Here is a 14,821-nt window from a genome sequence, read left to right on the forward strand (position 1 = left end):
TCGGAAGAAAGATGATGTAATTTTCACATTGTAACAAAAAGGAAGGAAGGAAGGAAGGAATTGTGAGAGAGGGAGACGGGAAAGATGGAAGATAAATATAAAAATTCCCGCTGACTCCGTAGCTGCCCCACTAAAATAGGAGATAGCGTGTAGAAGCGCTTACAGCTCAGGAGTCAGCAAATTTACGTTCAATGGAAATAAACGAGCAGGGATATTTTTTTTTCGGATGGTGGCAATGTGGGATAGGGAGAACAAATGCGAGAACTGGAAGGGACGTTGGGTAAGGGTTAGAGGGGTATGTATGGACTGTTTAGTCCGACCGTCATGGGAGACGTTTGGTTGGAGTCGTGTGGTATGATGGGGAGGAGCTTGAAGTTGATGGCACTACGCACGAGGTAAGAGCTGACCTATACCGCCAGATCTCGAAATGTGACATAGGTCATAAAAACAGTTGGAATATGTTTTTTAAACAAAAGTTCGCCATATTACCAACACTAAAAAATATTGGAAATTCTATTTTGATGCATTTACGTTACCTAATTTTTAACAAGGTGTCGGAATGATAATAGTTACAGAATCATATTTTAAGAAGCGGCGGGTTACCATATACATTATCGTCGCACTGAAGGGCTTTGTTTCTATCTCAGTTAAAGACCAGGCTGTTTACAGCGATGTCAGAGAAACGTAACCATAAATCTTGTTTGTGGGATGCAGGTATAGAATGGCATTACTGGTCCGAAGGGAAGTGTCTTGTTCAAGACTAACGTAGGATTGTAAGGATGTTTAATTATGTTTGTAGTTCTGGCTAAGTATCTAAATTAACAGACTGTTGCGTTCGTTGTGTGCTGATATTAGCTGTTAAACACTGTTTCATTGTTAATACTGATCCTGTTTATTGTATTTCAGTTTAGGCTAGAAACGGCCCATGTGATTGTATTACACACATATTATTACCAGCATCAGAAATATGTTATACCTCTAATTACAAGCAAAACGTTTATTTATCGTACTCATGTTTACAAATTTTATTACTGCAATGGCCTTAATCGTCTGCTGTTTTGGCAAATACCATGAGTTGTTTAGGAAATCAGATGATAGATAATAACAAACACGATTCGTAAGATTTAAGTAATTTTTATTATATATTGGCCTTTTTTTTTGGCTTTTCTGTCGTTGTGAAAGACGATGCAATAAGCCAGAAGGCAACTTCAATGTAATCTTGTAATATTTAATAACTCTGAAGAGCCACACGACGATGCATGAGCCCGAACTTCATTCCTGGGCGGAATAATCGAGCTTCAATGCACGTGTCATTCGAAAAGCAGCTCAAAGAATGAAGCGCTCCAGTTATTGGCACCTCAACTATTTGTTTATTTGTGCGAGAGTTCGCGGTTGAGAGCCTCGTATCAGAGGTCACGAACAAAGCTAGTGCCTCTTTGAAGGTTCCTGAAGATTTGCTGTAAAAGATACTTTTCTAGCCTACTTTAATCTCTTAAGGAAATAAACTTTGTGATTATCATGCTTTTTATGTGTTCTCCCTCCCTTTCATCGCCCTGATGATGGAGGCAGCAAGAACCTGGTAAACTTTTACCACACTATACGGCGCTACAACCCAGAAGACAGCCATCTTCGTGAGAACCTCATATCATTTCATCGCTGCTTGTTCATTCCGTAGTAGATTAAATTCAGCTGCATCGGAATAAGGTCCAGTGACTGGCTGTTCTGAGCTCTGTAATCAATGTTCGGGGTCCAAGAGAGGTTGTGATTTCTTGACTATGCCAGTAAGTGTTGCCTTCTCAATAATGACAGAGGAAAAGTGTGTAGCAAAAGCGAAGTTCATTTTGCATTTATTTCATTTCAGAAGAACGTGGTTAAGTTCACTGAACTGGGATTAACAATTTGTTAAAAGTAAACAAGGTGATTGCCCCAGGAGTGGGGTTTGCCTGATTACATTGAACAATTTGTTCCAGCATATGGCTTATAAAAATTGATTGATTTGAGAGTAAAATAACGTGGATTTTAAAAATCAATGCGAAGTGTAATCTAACTTAGTTTGTTATAATTAGAAGTTAAGTCCACTCTCGTTACGTACGTGCGAGAGAAATTTAATGTTGACTTTAATCACTAGACACCACAGATTTTATTTCGCCCCTGTGTGGCAAACACACACAGTAAACTAGTTTCCGATTCATTATTTCAAAACTCTAGTTACGGTATGTGATTTTTAGAGGTTCCAATTACACCCTTCTCTCCAGAAACATTTATTTTGAAGTTTAAGCCAGTGCCCTAAAGCTCAGGTACTTTAATACTGTTAGACAGTTTGATTAATTTCCCGTCAATCAGAAGGGGTGGTTTTGGTTTTGTATATACTCAAAATACAACCCCTGTGGATATGAAAGATAAAAAAGAGCATAGCTTAAATTTTACCCTTTTTTATGAGCTATTTCTCTGTCTCTACATTTTCCAACTCTACCGCCCCTCATATCAATAATCCACCCCAACCCCATTTGACAGCTGGCATAGACGGACCTATTCAATTAGAGATTCTAAACGTTCTGCGTACTATATTCGTCGGACAGAAAATTCTGTGGTGGGTGTGTAGCATGATTCCTATTTAGAGTATAACAATTTTTGATAGTGTAAAAATTGCCTAAAAACTTCTTGTGACACATATTTCTTAAATTATGAATTCGACGTAACAGAAATAAAATTATTTCTACTATCCAAGCCACGTGTAAGTCGTAAATTACGATCGGGATATTTGTAGTGTTTTGATATTTGGCTTTCGACTGTTACTGGTCAGGTTATGTCGTTACAAGTGGTTAATGGACTTATTTTAACGACAAAAGTGTTCAGCAGTATCAAATGGAATAATAATTTTTGAAGGATGAATTGGTGCCACGTAAAATAAAAGAGTTACGAAAAATCACAACACATTCCTAGAGTGTCTGAGGAAACTCACGACAAATCTCATCCAGGTTGACTGGTTGCCGGGTCTATAATCGAAGCTAACATCTCCTGAATACGAAACAAAGTAGTATCATTCTGTCGTGACGTAGGGTTCTATAACGAAACAGGAATAATAGACCAATTATTTAGAATGGAAACCAGGTCGAAAATGAAAGACCATGGTTTCATTATGTACATCGATCATCGCTGCACGAATATGCCTATCAGTGATAAGTCTGTCTTTTAAGTCCGCCCATTTTGTATCTCGCGATGTAGGGCTGTAATTACAGCGGGCGGGATTCAGTTAGCTCTGATTTACTTGTACAGAGACCGGAGACAAGGCCGAGAGATAACCTATACTTTTGTTGTGCGTGCTTCATTTATTGCCCCAGTCTAGGGGATGATACGTTTCAGATAATTTTAAGGGAGTAAGAAAATAAAGCTTTAAACAGTTACCCACATCTGAAATGCTAATGATTTCTTTGTTTATAAATATATGCTCTGGTATTTATGTTCATCGTAGGTCGGCGTAATCTCGACATTTTTTGTTATTTATTTCGTAAAATCTGCCCAGAATTTTGATTTTACAAACTGATAATTTAGTCTCTTCGCTCGGAATATTATACACAAAACAAAAGATCTGTTGATGTGTTTGAAGCAACTTTATATAACTTTGTAATGTTTTTGTTAACTTTTCAAAAAAAAAAATCCGAAACTTCTTATGCACCAAGTGACTTACCAATGGTGCAACACCCTACGATTCTGGACCGCGTGTTTAACAGATATGGTTTGATATCGAAAGATATATGGTCTCACGAAACAGGTTTGTGGGCTTCGACAAATCCACATTAGATTTTTGGAGACCGAACTACCTCAAAATAATTCTGGCCAACAAAGTCCCCAGATTTAACCTGCCAGATTTTTTCACGTGTAGCGTTTTGAAGTCTACACGAACAAGCCGAGCACCATCGACCACCCAAAGAAAAAATTCGCCAGAGATTGCAGCCTTTAATGCGGACATGTTACAAACAGTATTCGCCATTTTGGATCATCGCGCCCAGTTGTACCGGAGGCGCCCACTCTTATGTGGTGACCTGCAGTTTCACGAGGACTGAGGTACATGCCTACAATATCTGATCGGCATCGGTGCGTTTAAAGTGGTTTTATTGCTGAAGGTCTAGGGCTTGCAGTGACGGGACCACTCCATAGTTAGCGGCTAGCACACTTGTTTCATGGACAGGTGGTTCCTTATTAGAATGTTGGTCGGATGCCTGGTTATCGTGATTAACTGTTCGGCTCGAATGTAGACATAGGCTGCTTTTGCAGGTCTGTGGAGTACAGGGTATTACGAAAGGAAGATGACAAAAAGGCTGTATCAGCGATAATGTAATTTATAGTTTATTTAACGACGCTTTTCGGTAGCTCAGACTACATAGCGTCAAATGAGAGCATGATAGTAAATAATGAATTATAAAGGATATGGAAGGGAGTGGTCGTGGCCTAATTAAAGGGACTATTCCGGTATTTGTCTCGACTTAGCGATAAAGCGTCTGACATTGATACTGGAGGCAATGAACGTTTTGAAGACTGTCTCTTTCCTCCATTATCGGCCGTGATGATGTTTAATTTTATCTACTTCAAGAATGATTTTTGGAATGTACATCAAAGGAATTCTACCTTGCTCACTGAGCTGTGGCACCCACATTCTTTTTACGATGCTGTATTATCTGCTTAGGTTATATGGTCTTGGAAGAGAAATGTGAGGATTGGTATGAAGAATATTTTAAAATGGATCAGGAAGGAAGAGATCATGGAATATTTTCTGGAATGTTTATGAAGCATGAAAATAATCTTACATGCTGGGTAAGGAGGAGTTTAGAAGTTGTCGGTCTTTTCCTGTTTCAAGTTAATGCGCCAGAGTTCGTGGAACAACCAAGGAAAACTATAAAATAATATCCTGCGGGTAGCAAATCCCATACAAATATCGGAGTCGCATACTTTGCGAATAAAAGCAGAAATTCTTTTGACATTTCACCATGAACATCCTGCAAGAAGGACCTATAGCCACTCTTTATGGCTTTACTTTTATAGGCGTAACCCCCCCCCCAAAAAAAAAACAAAAAAAAAAAAACACTTCGTTTCCGGACACCGTGATGTAATTCCGGGAAAGCGTCTTAATGATTACGACAGTGATTCTAGGAATTTCTAACGCTTTTCTCGCAAAAGAGAAATGCAGTTACATGGCTATAGCCGCAGGTTTATGACCACAGTGAACTTACTAATGGCGATACGTGCTCAGTCTAATGCCACGAAGCTAATGGGCACGTTCTGGAACACAATAGAAGATTATTCGATCAGTATCGTTCATAATAAAATTTATGGTACAAGGCGATTCTAACCATTTGCTGTTATTCAGCTATGGAACTCGAAGTTTCCCTACAATGTTCATGGGAACCCGCAGTTGAAAATTTTCCTGAGCCAGTTCTGTCAATACCACATCGTTTGACTGTTCGACTAGAGTTTTGAATGTGTCAGTCATCCTCCCCATTCCTGATACGTCACTTTATCCTTGGTTTGATCTCCCTGTAATATTTGTTAAAGAGTAGAAGATGCTCGTAGCATCATGTAACTCCCTCTTTCTAAAGACAAATATTCACCCCAGCACTTTGCTCTTAAACAGTCTTGAATTTTTAATAAATATTGAACGTTATTTGTATTGACATTGCCTCATCCCAGGCGTAGTAGCTCAAAAAAGCTACTGACTGTCAGGTGAACTCTCAGACTTCGATTCCAGTCCGATACTTTGGCGTTTATGTCTTCGACATTATGTCCAACAACGAATGTACGGATATCCAGCTTCTATCCAATGCATGTCGGTACCTCTCGCCTTTAGGTCATACGAAATGCGATTCCCGGCAGCTGGATTGTAATTAGAACGGCTTAAAGACCCTTGACGTATGTGCGATAACAATACGCTGTTCATATTGACCCTGGAAATATATTTTATACATCTGGTTGAACACTGTTTTTTTTTCAGGGTTGGTTCGTTCGTTTTGAGACAGGGTGATTATTAACGATGTTTACCGAAAGATGTTGAGAGAAGCGGGTCTCATATATCTAAGTATGCCACTCATTTTGCATAGAGAAACTGAGAAATACCACAAAGACCTGGTTAGATACAAAATTACAATTTCGGTTTTTCATTTGACAGAAGTTTTGAGCTTGAAGATGCAATCAGTTTTCCTGCTTTATCCGGCGACTTTCTGCTTCCCAGTCACGTGATTGATGTTAAGCAGACGTTTGTTTGTACGATCTAATTATTCCCACTTACCTAATTATTAACATACAAATTAGCGAAAGAGGAATGCGGTTTTAGTCAGTTAATTCTGTCATGCCACTGTAGTACGTTGCATTCCTTCATACAAAACTATACACGAAGCTCACAATGCTATTCTCTCAGCTGTTAAGAACTTCTGAGCAACTAATTAGCCAAGTATGTTGAGTCCGTGAAACTGCACAAAGTTTGGAAACGTTATGTAGGAGCTCTTAGGATAAAGCAGATATCAGAATCTTATTAGTTAGTGTCTAGAATCCTCAGCAAGTAGATACACTGATGGGAACACGCAATGTGTGTCTGAGAATGTTACACAGTGTACTAAAATCTCCATGTTTCATTAATCAAGATATAATGGAGTAGAATAGTAGAACCTTACTACTAGAGAGACACCAGCATTTCGGGGGAACGTACTGACTCCATCTTCAAGGCTGAATTGCACAAGGCTTTGCAACTCATATGACCAACATTAAAATATTTTCCGCAATGTATACCTCAAATCCTGTATTTTTAATCACATCCAATTTTAGAACAGTATTTCTCGATGTTAAAATTATTTCGACCGCCATGCTGGTACTAATAATGATAAGGAATTATAAAGCATAAATCTGTATAAATGTACGTGCTTCTTTACTTCAGATGGAAAATTGCATTTAAAACACCAGGATTAAATCGGCGTGTGGATGAAAAGAGACACGTAAGGGAGAAGCCTTGGAAAATGAGGTCCCGTTTTGTCTTCTGATTTTTCAAGCCAAGTGCTTGTGGAAAGCCATTGCTCTACTGGTTTGCAAGAAAACATTTCGGCAGTGTACCTGCCCTCGTGCGTCCTTTACTGCTGTTTTTCTGGAGGCAATTTCTTTCTCTACTCCGTCTGCTGGCTTCTATCCCTCTGATGGCAACATGTTTGTGTAGGAACGTGCAGATTTCCGGGTCCAACTCCGGCAGGGGAAGGAAACTGAAATTCAATCAGTGTTGTCGTTCAGTATCTCAAGGGGTTTTGGGATGGGGGCTCGAACAAATAGTTTTTATATTATGATTAACAACAGAATTTTGTCCTTCAACTTGAATCAAAATATGTTCGGGAACAAAATGCTGAATGATTTTCATGAAATATGAGAAGGAAGAAGAACCACATAAGCAAGGCAATACTACAAACTTTGTAGAGATATGAAAGTGGGTCTCTCACTGTACGAAAGAATAGATTAAGTGGAATACGAGGTTTTGACGGTGGTGAGACAGAAGATGACCGAATGAATTAGGAAGGCAAATCTCAAGAAAACTTTCCCATATAGTATCTCATCTTTAGGTTTAGATATTTTCCTAAGCGCTTTGTTTTCACAGACTTGTAATAAGTTGGGCAAGCTACATTCTGCTTTTACAGAAAGATCCTTGTTTCAGATTAGGCCTACAAAGTATTCATCGCTTTCAGTACAAACTAAATAATATTATATCCGTGGAAGTTAGTTGTTTTTCTCAAGGAACATTTGACATTATTTGACGTCTGTCAAATGTCTACCTAGAGTGTCTCTTATAATATAAAGGAGCTGCTGTAGCTTTAATGACATTTTTAATAATTTCGTATGTTTCCCACACGATTCATCTGTGTCGCTGTTCTGCCACGGGATTCTGCAGAGGTTGACGATGTCTGCCGGATTCATTGGTGATCAGAAGAGAGTACAAAGGGTTGGGGGAGCGTTGAGGAGGGGTTTGGAGGATAATGGTCCAAGCTGTCATCGGCGTTTTTAACTAGGATTGCAGCTACCGCAGGGTCGAACGAGAAAGTAGGTAGGGAATTGAAGAGTAGAGGAATGATGCAATTTTTATATATATATAGTTTTTGTTTTTGGTTCTCGAATTATATACTTTGTGTTTGGCAAAGTTTGCCAGCTGGTTTTTAGGGGGGTGAAGCGTATAGTTCAATAACTGTCAACGCCAGGCCTATACCTCCCGGACAGAGGGGGACTTCCCTTTGGGGAACAAACAGTACCGAACACAACCACTGCTGCGACAAACAACAAAACACAAGAACACACTGGAGCGCTTTACACTTGTTTTCCTGGCAAGTGGATAAGAGGCGAAATAAAATCCCATCGTTTATTATGATCATCGAGTACAGTCACTGTAGAAAGCTGTGAACTCTGTTCAGAGTAGTGTTCAGCTTTGACAATGTTGGTATTCTTTCTTTATTTTCAAACTTTGTTTTCTCATTCTCTCATTGATTTTCTTCTCCTTTCTCTCTTTCAACTTTTGGAGATGGGATAGACCAATCAGTACAGAGACTAGGCTACTGAACGGTATAACTGGAGTTCGATTCCCGACAGAACATGCTTTCTCACTCCGCTACAACGTCTAGACCGTCTGTGGGGCCCACCCAGACACCCATACAGTAGATATCCGAGTTCTTTCTTCAGGGGTAAAGCTGCTGGGGTATGAATCTAGCCTGTCACCTCCGAGGTTAGAAATCCTTGGCGCTAAACCTCCACTCTCCCATACGTCTGCATAACGTGGTGCTTAATTAAGAACTAGGGACACCTTTGAATTTTAACTTGACTTTTCTGTCTTCATCTTCATTATGGTTTATCATACGCTGGTTTCTTCACCTTTGTTAATGGATTGTAATTGAAAGTCAATCTGCTAAAAATGTGTTAACATCAAACATTAAATAATCATTTTGTAAGTAGTATGATATAAGTCTTGTAAAGCAACTAACTAACTAACTAACTAACTGGATGGCTTACCGAACCCGAAGGTTCATCACCGAATTAACCAAAGCCCTCCACCGGACCCTGTCCTGGGCCAACAAAATCCAGTTTCCTTCAACTCCTATCTCCCATAGATCCCGCCTGAGATTATCCTCCCATCTACGTCTAGGTCTCCCCAGCGGTCTCTTCCCTTCAGGTTTCCCAACCAGTACCCGGTGCACACCTCTTGTCCCATCCATGCGCGCTACATGTCCCGCCCATCTCACTCTTCTCGACTTAATCACCCTCACAATACTGGGGGAGCAGTACAGATTTTTAAGCTTGTCATTGTGCAGTTTTCTCCACGCCCCATCGTCTTCCCTCTTAGGCCCAAATATCCTCCTCAACACCCGATTCTCAAACACCTGCAATCTGTGTTCCTCCCTCTGAGTGAGAGACCATGTTTCGCACCCATACAAAACAACAAGCAAGATTATTGTTTTGTAAAACAACATGTTTAAAAATTCATTGCGTATAATAAGTAGATCTCTTGGCTACTTATAGGAACCACTTTCAAGTTTCTATTTCAAGGAATTTACTGGAACATGAATTCATCAGAATAGGAGTAATGTCGAGGAAGCGGATGGTATCAACGAGGCTTTAGTCACATTGAATTTCGTGAATGTGTAATGAAGTGATGTCTTTGTGTGAATGGAGACGGGTGACAGTTCAAGGTTCATGAATGTGGAGTTGATTTGTGCTGCTAAGCCAAATCAATTTACAATTCACATTTCCTATCAAACCTCGTTCACGTACTCAGGTCGTATTAATCGCTCTGGTTGTATTTTCGGATGCTTCCCTCTACCTGTTGACAAAGCCCCACTGTTTTTCTCCAAAGACCTGCTTTGTGGGTTGTTATGTGTTCTTTGCATGAAATGAACGCTTATAGTGGCGATGATGTCTGTCTATCAGCACCTTTAAAATCCAGAACCGCTGGAAGAATTTTCACGAAACTTGATATGGAATTTTGCCATTGAATTTAATTTTCATTTTATACAATATACAATTACAATATGTCGAACTTCTTACGTAGGAGCGAAAGTAAGGATACTTAACATATTGTACTGAAATGGTGTTTGGTAATACAGTAAAACCTCTCTAACTTGGACACCAGCGGTTCCACGATAATGTGTCCAACTTACAGGGGTGTCCAGGATAGAGGGAAAGGGGGAAAATCATCCTTTCAAATTGTGGTGTAATAACAATGTGGTAATTGTAAAGTATTATGGAGCCCTTCACAAAAAGGAAATTATTGATAAGAAAAATCAAAAGGGTAAATTAAATTTTTACAAATTTTGTTTTCACTAAATTAAACTTGCATGGATAAGCTCAAAGGGAAGGGCACCAATACTTTACGTTTACCGACAATGCAATCAAACGATTTACTTACATAATCTTCTAACTACTGTAGGCTTGCTTGAATTAAGAATAATTTAATTATTAATTATAATAATCTTTTGAAACCCACTCTCGTGGTTGCACATTACACCCCAGCCTCAATGAAATTTTAAATGTTCAGAACGTATTCTTTTTAATTGTACTTAAGGCATTAGCTCAACATATGATGTCACTTATTTCTTGTAAAAACGTCCGTCACAAGACACTGCTTTTTTGTTTTTATCTTTGAATTTGTCCATCCTCTTTCTAATTTTCGCCGCAATCAGAATAAAGTTTCAACCATTCCTTGTTGGCTATGAGCGAAAGCATACCGTTCCAATTTCTGTTAACACTGTTTAACTCAGTTGCAAGCTCAGTACTGACAAAGTTAAAATTGTACCAGCAATACGTACTGTAGTCCAGTGAAGGGTTCAACAAAATAATTCCATTGATGTGTTCAGAGTCTCACACCTTCAAACATAAGGTAATCCGCAGGTAGAAGGCATTCATAAGTCATAAATTCAAAGCAACAAAATACTAACTGTAAATGTTTCCCATAAAAGCATTGAAGCTAAGTGCATGAACCTGTCCAACTTACAACACAAGGGGTGTTCAAGTTCCAGGATAAAGGGGTGTCCAAGATATAGAGTATTGTGGCAATGTAAAATTATAGGATATTCGCCGGTTCCAATTAAAAGTGTCCAATATAGAGGGGTGTCCAGGATATAGGGGTGTCCAACTAGAGAGGTTTTACTGTATATTAGTTGCAACTTTTCTAAAGATAAGTTTCTTTAAAATTTAAAGCGACATGTTGACCGTTTGAAAATTGACGATAATTATCGAACCCTTGGAGTTAGAAATTTGACATTTGGTTTGGAGGTAGACCATAAAGATGCCTGCAAACTGCGCGACAAACTTCAAAATTCAACATGTACAAACATGGAAACAAACTGAGATTTTTAGTTTACTTCCGACAAAAGACAAATTTAACGTAGAAAGAATGTGAAATAAGGTCTTCCGAACACGAACAGACTCTAACAATAGTAATAACATTTGTTTAACATATTTACAGCTACAAGCTATAGGATAATAAATATAAATTTGAAATGCCCATCTGCGCACAAGCTAAATTATGTACTACACTGCATTGTAGGAGACAGTGTAAAAGAGTAATGACAGCCGAGTATGTGGCTCTGGGAGTTTTACCGTTTGGAGTCACTGTTCACATTTGCCTCACCTGTCGCAGCAACAAAGGAATAAAACTTTTGATCTGGAGTGTTGTAAACCTCCCGGCTTTGAGGAAGAAGGAATCGTATCTCATTACTTGGACGTAGATATGCTTTATTCCACTGCACAAAATGTTATTTTTAATCTGGGATATGGCACCCCATTCCTTGCAGATAGGTTTCGAGCATACCCCTCTACTCGGAAACAACGCCTCTGTCCGCAACGCAAAAAATTATTTTTGACTCGTAGTATGGCAGATCTCACCGCAAGGATGTTGGAGCCACCGCATGTCCCATTACGTACGACAGACGGATGTTACTCTCCTTAATTACAAATAATTCTAACCCCGGATATGTCAATCTCTTATATATTTAAAATAGTGAACAGAAATATCGCAAACTCGTCTGCATGTTAACGACTGGAAATGCGTTGCTGTGGCAACCCGGTCAGAAGGAAATATGCTCAAGTATTTTATATTGTCTGCAACCAAATCTTTTGTACTGCCTGCTATCGACGCTTTAGGCCTTCGTAAGTGTTTTTTGACATCAGGACGACGTTGACTTTCGAGTGAGTGGTAGTGCATCTCCGTGCGTGCTACCGTAGGCTCAGAATTTCTGTTACTGGAAAGCGCTTAGAGAAGTCTGAATTACCAATACGTGCTTCTTGCTTCGAAGGTTTACTGTTGTGTACATTTGTGGTTTCAGACGATACTACAAGCCTAGTGGGATGTAAATCCTCCTCCAGGTTTGGTGATAAACTGTCGGTCAACTGACGGTAGTAAGCATTGGCTTGGCAGTGTTACATGATATTCCAGAGACTTCATCAAATGGAAGCTTACATGAAACCGTTGGACATCAAAGCGTCTATAACGGATCATATTTGTACTATATTTATTTACACACTGGATGTACAATATACACAATCGCTCTGGGTCTATCTAGTACATCAAAGAACACGTGACTGATCTTCTACTACGCAAACAGTGAGTGATATTATCTACAGGAAGCGTTAATGAAACTTGGGTTGCGAACAGAATTTGATAGAATCTAAAATTAAGTTCGGTATTTCCACCGATCACACTTTCCGCTGAGCAGCTGATCTTCTAGGCACTTTTATACAGCTTGTTAGGGATTTCCATTGTAATTCCTTATTGGGCAAAGTTCCTTTTGTTTTGTTTTATGCAGTATGTATTAACGACACTGTCAGTAGTTCAGACTATATAGCATCGTTGAATCTATGGAAAATTTCCACAAGATCCTTGAAATAACAAGTGACAGGAGATGTCTCTTCGTCAATATCTTTATGGTGAGGAAGATTTTATGTTTTCACAGCGGCGAGTATGAAGATGGCTATCTTCTGAGTTGTTGCGCTGTGTAATTTGGTAGACGTTTACTGACTGCCTTCTTCATCAGAACAGCAAACACCTCCGAAACGTCGGTAAACTTATACCACACTGCACGGTGCTACAGCCCAGAAGACAGCCATCTTCTTGTTACGGTCATTTTAAATAGGTAATGTTGCCTTATCTTAGGTTAGATTAGGTGTAGGTAGGGTTTGTTAGAGGTAAAAATATTTCATAACTTTTGTGTACAGAGTGGGGTATGAAATACGCCTTGGTGTACTGCACCCCACATGATCTCGTATGTAGGGGAAGTACATGTGCAGTTTTCTAGTTAGCGGTGTTATTAGTATTCTGTCCTCAAGTTCTTGAAGCCTTGCCAGGAACCTGAAAGGAACAATTGCGGTCAACGTTTTATTTAACCAGCGTTTATCTTTACCTGGCATATATAAGAGTAGCTTAGCCTAATGTAGAACTCCACTACTATGACTGAATCTCGCTGACACATTAAGCCACTACGATCAACCATTGCTGCTGTTGGGTGTCAGTTTTGAGTGTGTGTGTATATATATATATATATATATATATATATATATATATATATATATGTACGTAGAATAAGGGGTAACTTTATTGGAATTAGATGTAACTGATATGAGACCACTATTCGTAGTTTTATGTGCCGTTGATGTTAATCGGCTCTTTCCCCAGAGATAATAAAAACGCCGGTCGATTGTTTTCTGCCTCTTTGTCGTATTTTGTGCGGTAAAATACACAAAGGAGAACATACACGGAAAGTGTGGCCAATACGACATGAGTTTGTGTTTGTTTTCAGGCTGACTATAGCAACAAATAAACTGGGTCTTTTGTTTTCACGTGCGATGTCCGGGAGACGGAATATCTTCTGGATTCTCGGTACAACAGCTGCATTTTATTCAGCAAACTTAAGTTACAAATCAAATAAATATCTTTCATATTTTTACCAGACACAGAAATTACCTTTCACAACGCCTCCCTTCTTCGAAAACTTAATAATTTTCGCACGTTTTCTCCGTATGATATGTAACTTTAACCTTGCGTGTGTTTGACAGAAAGGTCCGGACCGGACCGCGTCTCTTCCACGTGCTGGAGCCAAGCATCTTTGTCATCTCGTCCTTCTTGGTCAGAAAAAATACGGCTGGACTTTATTAAGCAAATCGTAATATAGAATGTGGGGTGGCAAGAGAGACCAAAGGGCTCATTTCTGACTGCTGCGACCACACTTCTGAGCTGTTACTTTTACGACGCTGTATCAACTATATTGTCTGGTGATAAATGTAAAGATGATGCCGTTACAGAATAAATTATGATTTATAGTTTGCGACAATCAACTTTCTCCACTAGAATTACCATCATTATATTGTCCAAGTAAGTAATGCACTGATTTTGACATTAACTTCATATGTAAATGAGAAAAATGTAATATTGTCGCACGTAGGTATAAGCTATAGCTTGTTCGGAACGGCATGGTTCTTGACCTCGGTTTGCGCAGAATCAATCAGCCTGCGACTTCAGTTCACTCCGTCGTCCGTCTCGTGGATATCATGAATCGTGTCATTCCTGTCGTGCTCGTATATAGTGAAAGTCAATTTCACACAAAATTGTTGAAACTGGATGTAGTTTACACAGCGAGGAACTTCGTGGTTTGTTATGGCAATGGAATTTAGGAGGCTTCAGTGTTTTAAGTATGTGGCTAGGACAGGGAATCAAGAAAAGCACATGTAATTTCGGCGGAGCAACCGCTCGGAAAATAAAAACTCGGGAGACTGAGGGTGAAATTCAGATGGATGTTAGGAAAATGAATTTTAAGAGTGT

At 39.2% G+C, this 14,821-nt stretch overlaps 1 long non-coding RNA gene across 1 annotated transcript; it reads left to right on the top strand.

The window, feature by feature from the left end:
- Window positions 1–247: 247 nt before the first annotated feature.
- LOC147873211 (uncharacterized) lies at window positions 248–14,327 on the top strand. Its single transcript, XR_015536142.1, has 2 exons — window positions 248–395; window positions 14,059–14,327. It is a non-coding gene; the product is annotated as an uncharacterized LOC147873211 (long non-coding RNA).
- The last annotated feature ends 494 nt before the right edge of the window (window positions 14,328–14,821 follow it).

Source organism: Zootermopsis nevadensis, unplaced genomic scaffold (assembly GCF_977971745.1).
Source record: "Zootermopsis nevadensis isolate Lab colony 2312 unplaced genomic scaffold, Znev_1.0 Znev_ptg000021l, whole genome shotgun sequence".
In the NCBI taxonomy this organism is placed as follows: domain Eukaryota; kingdom Metazoa; phylum Arthropoda; class Insecta; order Blattodea; family Termopsidae; genus Zootermopsis; species Zootermopsis nevadensis.